We start from the raw sequence: 8566 nt of genomic DNA on the forward strand, positions 1-8566 counted from the left end.
AGGAAGAAGCTGACTAAGAGTTTATTAGAGAAGGGATTTAGAAAGGGAGCTCAAGAATTTCTTTCAGTCTCCTGGACTCCCCCTGCAAACAGGAACATCCTCAATGAGGGAGAGAGTCTGTCACATGGCTGTACATGGCATGTATTATACAGTTAAGGTCACATCATCAGCTGGGAGAGAGCAGCACAGCTTCATTTTCTTTAGTGAAACAGCACCCGCTCCCGTCAGCTGCAGATTTGATACCTCTGTGCTCTTCTGCTCCAATAAGCGAGCAGGTTTTCCCAGCAACTTGGTTTTTTGGGTGTTGCTTTTTGCTGTGGGTAAAAAGAGAGGAGAGCAAGATGCATCCTCCAAGAGCAGACTTTGAAAATAGAAAGATAATTCCTTACACGGTCACCCTTTGCCACCTTCTCCTGCACCTGAGGTCAACACAGCATGCTTGGTTGGGGCAGTTCTCTTACACTCTACTGCAGAGAGGGAGCTGCCTTCCTGACTTCTGCCAGCTCTGCAGTTTAAGACCTTAATCTCAGTCTCGGGAAGATGAAAATTTTGTTTACTTTTTTAGAGAGTGAAAAAAAATTGAGATGGATTCTCAGAAGTTACCTTGTTCTGATCAATCTAAGTCCCTGTCTATCCCTCCAGAGCACACAGCCAAAATAAAGTTATAAATAGAGTGAATAAAATGTAACCCTATCTGCTGCGGTGGAAATGGATGAGAGGGAAGACTGGGAGGGGATAGGATAAACTGAGAACATGAGTAGAAGACAGTGAAGGGCAGAGACCAGTTTGTCTCCTGCATCCTATACAGCACTTCACCCAATAACTCTGACTGCTAAGAGAGTGTGAAGCTTTTCTAAGGCATCCAAAACTGTGGAGGTAATTTTGGTAGGACTAAAGATATGGAACCATGTCCCTTGAGCTGGGGGGATCTGGAAGGGGCAGAGGTACCCACAGGGAAGGAACAGAAATTGGCAGGTACAGATTGAGGCAGGATGGCAGATAGGAAGGGAGTGAGGGTATGTCGGTTTTGCAGCACTAAGAGACAGTTCTGGGGATGGCAGGGGCCCAGCCGGTGTGAAAAGGAGAAATCTCTGCTTGGAAGGAACATCTGCAAGTCAATGTCTCTCCACTCTGAGTCTGTTCAGCAATGTCTTCTGATACTTCAGGATGAGGGGAGGAGTGCTGCTGGGAAACCTCCTTACTCCCCTCAGGAGCTGCTGCCTCAGCTCCTAGTCCTTGCTCTGGCAGTTCCTGGAGGTCCTAGTGCAGCTGGGAGGACCTCTGTGCTTCGCAGCCTTAAATGTAGTGGGAAGAGGGGAGAGTGTTGCATGACTGGGAGGGCTGTCCTGCTCCAAGGAGACCCCAGAGAGATACAGGCTTGCACTGAGAACATGCTGCTTCTCAATCAACAGACCTTGCTCTAATAGCCTGCAGAACAAATGCTACTTCCTACCATGCCATATTGCTTACAATATTGCCACATTACAAATAAACTGAAATTCCAAACTTCCCAGGTTGACTCTAGGCTGTCACAGGCTGTGCCAGGGCATGCTAAAGCTCTGAGCATAGCAAACCTCCCAGAACCAGCAATCACACCCACAGCCCAAGAAGGTGGCTCACTGCTCCCTCCACCAGGGCTGTTATCCAGAGAAGCTGAGGAGGATCTGTTCTTTAACTCTGGTGGGCTTGGGATCAGGTTTATATTTCTTTTGAAACCCTTGCCACATGTGCAAACAAGTTGCACTGGGTGGTGTAATCTGAGAGTGAAATTAAATGAAGAGGTGACATGCCAACTGCGTACACAAAACAAGGGAAGTGTTTCCAAATCACAAGCTGCCATGGAGCGATGAGTTTTTATATAACAAAATTGCGGTTTGGATGACTGGTATTCTTCAACAAACTTTTCAGAAATATTTCCTGGAGCAAACCCAAAGAGAGAATCCTCATTTACCCTATTCCTTTCAGAAGTAATTGAATTCACTTGTTTAGGGTTTCTGCCTCCTCCACCTTTCATTCAGTGGCAATGTGAATTCTGCTAATCTCTCTACAAAACAGTCAATCTCCTCTAGTCTCACTAACCATCATTCAGTCACCCAGTAATGAAAAATTTCTTTGATCCTCTCTGTTTGCTTTCTCTCCCAAAAATATCTCCATTAAAAAAAATTAAAAATCTTCAATAAACTCTTCCACCCAAAGGAATGTGTATGATTAGTTCAGTGGATTTTTTTTTCCCCCTGCAGTGGGTTGTTTGAGAAAACCTGAGAGCTAAGAAGATTGCAAAAGTGGCTCATAGCTTTGGGAAAGCTGTGTTAACACGAGTGTCCAAATGGTTATGCAAGCCATGGAAAATTATATAGAGAAGAAGAGGGAAAATGCAGGTAGCTGACGAGTAAGCACTCTTTCTGGATACCACATTTATGAGTATACATGGGTCACAGATTTTTCAGACTACAGCCTTTCTGCTGTGTGCAGCTAGCCAGTACTGTATTCACATCATAATATCCTTGGATAAGCAGGACGGTGCTTTCGACATCTATTCGGGGAGGAGATCTGAAAACCATCTCCCCAGGAGATTACATTACTTGTCAATCATCTATCTACAAGCCAGAAACTTTACCCACATTTTTTTCAGGGCAGCTTACTGCAGCCTGTCCATCTTCATTGAATGTATACTTTTCTACTGGTTCATTTTCAAACATGAATTTTCACATCAATCAGCGGAAATTAAAACCTATTCTTGAAAAAAACCAGTCCTTCTTCTTTGGGAAAAGTTCAGAGTTGTGGAAAGCGTGAAAAATACTGGACTTCTGTCTGAAAGGAAATAAATAAAAATTAATCCGGTTCGCATTTTCTCCAGTTCTGTGGAAGGCACAAACACAGTAATTTTCTTCACTAGTGAAGGTAGGTGCTTTTTCTCATTCCTCTTCATTCCTTGGAAGAGAGTACAGTCAGCCTCATACAGCACAAATCTCTGTTAATTTCTGTGATGAATTTACAGGCTAATTTCCTCCTGCCTACTATTCTGAGCCATCAGATCATGGGATCTGCTGCTGTACTGTGTAACACCTGGAAAAAAGTTACTGTGCTTTGAAGTCATGTAGCACTCTTCAGGAGAGAATTGCAAGGCACACTGCAAACACTTGGAGCCAGATCAAGGGAACGTTGCAAGTGAGTCATTTTACTTGAATGAAACACACTTTCATGCTCCACACAAATATGTGTCTATATGTGTGCTTTTATTTTCCTAGACACATTAGTTTTAGTTATTTACCCATTTGTGCTCCAGATAATTACATGCTGTGGATTCAATTGGATGCAGATTTATTCTTCACTTCCTGTCCTAAATTCTCTGCAATTAAACAGCTGCTGTGTGCTTGGTGTAATAAATTTACACAAAATCTGGGATGGTTTGGCATAGCAGAAAGGTTGTTTGGCACAGGCTTAGGACAGCTACATTACGTACAACTGGCAACCCCTGTGCAGGTTATGATTTCTCTAGCAAATGAGAATCACCCTACTGCAACCAGAACAGGCCATTTGCATGACAGAAATGTTTACAAATTTATAACTTGTTTTACTTGACTGCTTTGAATATTCTCTCCCAACCTGAAAAAGAAAATTTCCTTGGCTTTCCTGAGCTAAGTCTTTTGAAAGTCTTTTTCAACCCAGTTGAAAAGGAAAAAGAGGAATAAATTCTTCAGGAACCCTCTGTCTGCAGAAAGACCTCCACTTCATCTTATCAGGCGGAGCTTTCTTCCTCCACTGATGAGAGGGGTGAGAAATATGAGAGGGCCCTTTTCACGTATTTCTGTGTATACCATAATATTTTCCAACATTTTGCACTATCATTAATCAAACGCACAGATCAGATGGTGACCTTATCCTTTGCTGGGGCACTCACTGACCTCCACCCTATCCTGATCCACTTCCCTTGGGAAGCAGATCTCACAAGCCCAAGTCAGGAATTTCCCCACATGTGCCCATCATCCACGCAGCATCCTCATCTACGGCATTTGTGGCCTCAAATGGCTGTGGTCTGTGTGCCAGCATGAGCAACACACAGTTCTTTTGGGGGAGCAGATGTAAAGTCTGCTCTCGTGGGGCCTGCAGACTGGAATTAGAAATGTACTTCTGTTTATGAGTTAGCACACGTGTCTTTTTGTTTCCTGATACCTTCTGCATAATGAAGTCAATGAGAGTTAAACTCCTCAGCTGTGATTCACATATTCATTAATCTCCTGCAGTAACAAGTATGAATTTTACAGCACATACAGTGTGCTTATTACCAGTGTAAACAACTTGCTGCATCCAAAAAAAGAGTTGCAGGAATTAGGTCCCATTGTATCAAAGTGAAAGGAAGAAGGGTTAGAAAAATATGCTGTGCACTGCTACCTAGCCCAAAACGGCTGTGATCTGGTTATTGCATGGCAGCAGTTCTGTATCTTGGAGTGACAGCTGGTCCCATGGTTTCCACAAGTGTCTTTGGGGTTTGAGAAGGCCCTGCAGGAATTAACAGGGATTGAGCAAAGTGTGGGAGTTGCTAAAAAAAGCCTAGAGAAACAACACATCTGAACACAAGACAGATTATTCATTTAACTTATCAATTCAGGGGTGAAATGATGTCCAGGCAAAAGTGGAGAGCAGATCATGTTGGGTTTCTTCAGTAGGAGTTCCAAGGTGGTTTACTTTTCAGAGGTTGCCCCAGAGGCTGGCTTTTTGAGCCACAGGCAGAGGCATATCCCTCTCCCAAAGGGCTCTGAAGGCATTTCTGTGCTGTATCTGCTCCCAACCCGTCTCCACAGAGTACACTATTGTGGTTCCCTTCAGAAACCCACACGTGCTACTCGCGCAGCTGCAGGACTGCAGATGCCTCTGGGATTAAAGGGAATGTGATGTGCCCAGGGTAATCTTTCATAGGAAAGGCTGAAGAAACTCGCTTATTTTAAAGAAGGAACATTCATCTCTTTATTCCCACTCTTTCCACAGCCTGTGACTGTGTCTACTCCTTCCCTGGGAATATCCAGGTTGTTTTGACTTAAATAAACAACAACTCAAGGACCCCCTTGGCCCTTAGACATTTGGTAAAGGATCATTTTCCATTTCCCAAACAGTTTTGACTCAGGTCCTGTTTGGATTATAGAGGAATTTTCCCTTCTTTTTTTCCCCCTGTTGAGCTGAAGAGGAACAGGATCAGGTCCATGATATGATACAATTTCTCTTGTGTTTTATGGTCCTTAAAGGTTCAAGTCTAATCCACATTTTCTTCCTCTTGTGAAATGAAGTCAGAATTATCAAGTCTTCTGGTCCAGCTACAAGGAAGATCTGAACAACATAAAAATACTGTGTGGATGGGAGCAGGTAGCAGGTTATTAGGTCGAGGTTGCCTATGGAGATGTATGGAGAGGAGCATCTCTGCAAAGGCAGCTGACATGTTTAGTGACATAAAGTGCCTTGACTGTTAGCTTCTTTTTTTTTTCCTTTCTAAATGACAAGACAAAGCCACCTCTGCTCTCCTCCAACTCCCCTCACCCTTCCAAGCCATCCCCTTGCCCCTAGATGCTTGGTGTTTCTTCTCTTAGAGGGGAAAAGAAAGAAAAAAAAAAAGAAAGAAAGGGAGAGAGACATTTTCTTTCACACAAGGCCTCAGAATTACAGTTCATGAACTATTCAGTAAACTGACCGGCATGAACCTCCCTTCAACGGCCTAATCTAAGGGGTGGATCTATGTGTTTTGTTGCTTGTCAAAAACAATCACTGCTCGGCCCATTACATTTACAGCACGTCGTCCTTTAATTGGTGTAACACACTGAGGGCTGAAAGGAAGAAAGTCCTACAAAAGCCCCCGAGTGAATGAACCCTGACTCACACAAAAATACTCTTCAGAAGTTCAGAGCTGGGCACTAACAAGGGAGGTAGAGAGTTAGTTTGAAAAGGGGTTAAGTTCAGAAATGTGCCACCTTGAAGACCCTCCCATCAAAGCCATGATAGCATTGACAAGATGCAGGGGGAAAAAAGTTAATATTCCGACCTTTCGGGTTTGAAGGGAATGCAGGGAAGGACTGGAGATTCCTCCCGGCTCTGCTTCCCGGCCTAACCCTTTTCACTTCGGGGCCGTTCTCATTGTGTTCTTCGACTGCTTAAGAAAAATAAGAGACAAAAAAAGAAAGAAAAGAGCCCCACGAGACGCGAAATGCAGCCCAGTCCGGGCCGGGCCGGCGGAGCGCTGACCCAGCCCGCGACAAAGCCCGCTCTCCGCACAGAACGCTGCCTCCTGCCCAGTTCCCTCCCAGGGCGGCTCTCCCGGGCCCCTAGTGATTAGACTAATTAACAAAATCGATGTTTAAACGCCCGAAACCACACTTCAGGGAGAGGGGGGTTCAGGGTGCCGGGCCCCGTGGCCCCACCGCCTCTTCCCGACGCCCCGGGGAGACTGGCGGGGGCAAAAGGGCTCGGCGGGGGCCGGGATGGGGCCGGGGCAGGGCCGCCGCCCCCTCCACCTTCTCTCTGGCTCTATATCTCCGCTGACTCCTTCTCCTTTCCTTTTCTTTTTCTTTTCTCCTCTCCTCTCCTCTACCTCTTACACGGACCGTCGCTGCCGCGGGATTTTTTAATCTCTCTAAAGATACAATAACTATTTTGATGTAAATGGCGAGCCTTGGGTGGGTCCCTGGGGTAGAGAGTTAATGATTCTTCTTACACCGGGCTGTTCTTTCACTTCTCCTGCGAGCACCATGTTAATAAATTAATGCACCTTTCATTACTCCTACATGCATCAAACCTCAGCTTTGTATTTTGCGGCCTGACCCTCGTTCCTACACTTTTGTGAGCAAGTTGCCCCCATGCTAAGGCTGGGGCACTTTTAAATGCAGTCCCATAGTCCTACCCAGGTTTGTAATCCGTCAAAAAGCCGTTGATTGCTGCAAGCGTTACTTTTCATTAAGAAAACTTAGAAGCAATTTGGAAGAACCCTTCTCAATGAATACATTTACCCCCAAATGCTTTTTATTCTTCGCCTATACTTGATGAGTTTCTCTGGCACAAATCAGTTCTTACAGGCACAGAATGGGCAATCCCCTGATCCCCATCAATTGTCATCCAGAGTTTGGGCCACTTTGACCGCCAATAGTGGGGAAGTCAGAGCTAATCCTCAGAAGGAATCACGGGAAAAGAAAAGCAACAATAACCAAGTCAAGCGTAAAAAATGAAAGAGAAATCTCTATTATCACTCACTACATTTCCCAGCGATGTACTGAAAAAATCAGCTCGTTTGTCATTCGAGTCAGACACCCGGAGAAGAATATGGGGTCGTGGTGGGTTGGTAGACTCACACGACGTAAGGAACAATATTTTAGAGTAAAAGGCCTCTTCATTTGCCAAATCCTCCTCACATCCGCCATAACCATTAAATACAGACTGACTTTATTCTCTATGGGAAGAACAAGGGGAAAGGAGCCTTCAGCCACATAGCCAGACAAAAGTCCAAAGAGCCGGGGACCGGGGAGGCGAGGCGGGAGGATAGCGACCACCCTCCTCCGCACCGGCCCCGGGCCCCGGCTCAGGGGGTGTGCGAGGGTATGGGGGGGTGTCGGGGGCGGGAGGAGGTTTGTAAAGCTGGGTGATTGTCTGTCTGTCTGTCTGAGGGCGTGTGAGCAGGTGAGCTTGCAGGGAAGGTGGGGCGCATGTCCATGTGAGAGTGCTGGGGCGTGCAAGGGGGTGCCAGGAGGTGCACTTGGGCGGGAAGGGGCTTTGGGAATGTGAGGAATCCGCGCACCCCAGACGGCGAAGCGCGGGTGTGCACTCTTGCTCGCGAGTGTGCAAGGAACGGAGGGGGAGAGGGATCTCCGCGGGTGGATACGCGGGCGTGGATCCTGTGCGTGAGCGGAAGATGCGTGCGCCGCGAGGGGCGGGTGAGGAGGGACATGTGTGGAGAGAGAAAGGTGTGAACACGGGGGAAAGTGAGAGGAGGTTGTGAGGGGTGGGTGTAATCGGGGCACCTGGTCCTGCGTGTGCGTACAGGGCTGTGTGCGGCGGGGCAGCGGGGCTGGCCGGGGAGCTGCTGGGGGGCGAGAGAGACAGTGAGACTTTTGAGAGGCGGCAAACATTGCCGCTTTCCACGCTGACACCTACAATTAGCCCAAAGAAGGCCGTGAATCCTTTACTCCCCGGCCAAGCGAGGGGCAAAGTTAGCGCTGACAGCCAGCTGCCAAGCCTCCCGCGGCTGATACCTTTCGAGCAAGTAAACAAGTCGATAGCCATCAGCCCACTACTGGCCCCCCGGCTTTTGAGGGGAGCTTCCCCAAAGCCCCACGGGTGTCCTTCCTTCCCGGAGGGCTGACTGAAGCTGAGAGGTTTTGCTCGGCTTTGGGAGTGTCTGTGCGAGCAGAGAGGGGGCGAGACAAGACGGGTGAAAAGGGGGAATACAGTAACCACGATGAAAGGAGGGGGCGATGGTCCCACTCGTGGTCCGTGGGGAAGGAGGTGCCCAGGAGCCCGCAGGCAGCGGGAGTGACTGGCGCCTCCCCGACTTGTCTCGCCTCGGCGCGACACCCGGGACGGTGGGGACCTG

This window comes from Manacus vitellinus, unplaced genomic scaffold (assembly GCF_001715985.3).
Source record: "Manacus vitellinus isolate BGI_N305 unplaced genomic scaffold, ASM171598v3 scaffold_4_pilon, whole genome shotgun sequence".
NCBI lineage: Eukaryota > Metazoa > Chordata > Aves > Passeriformes > Pipridae > Manacus > Manacus vitellinus.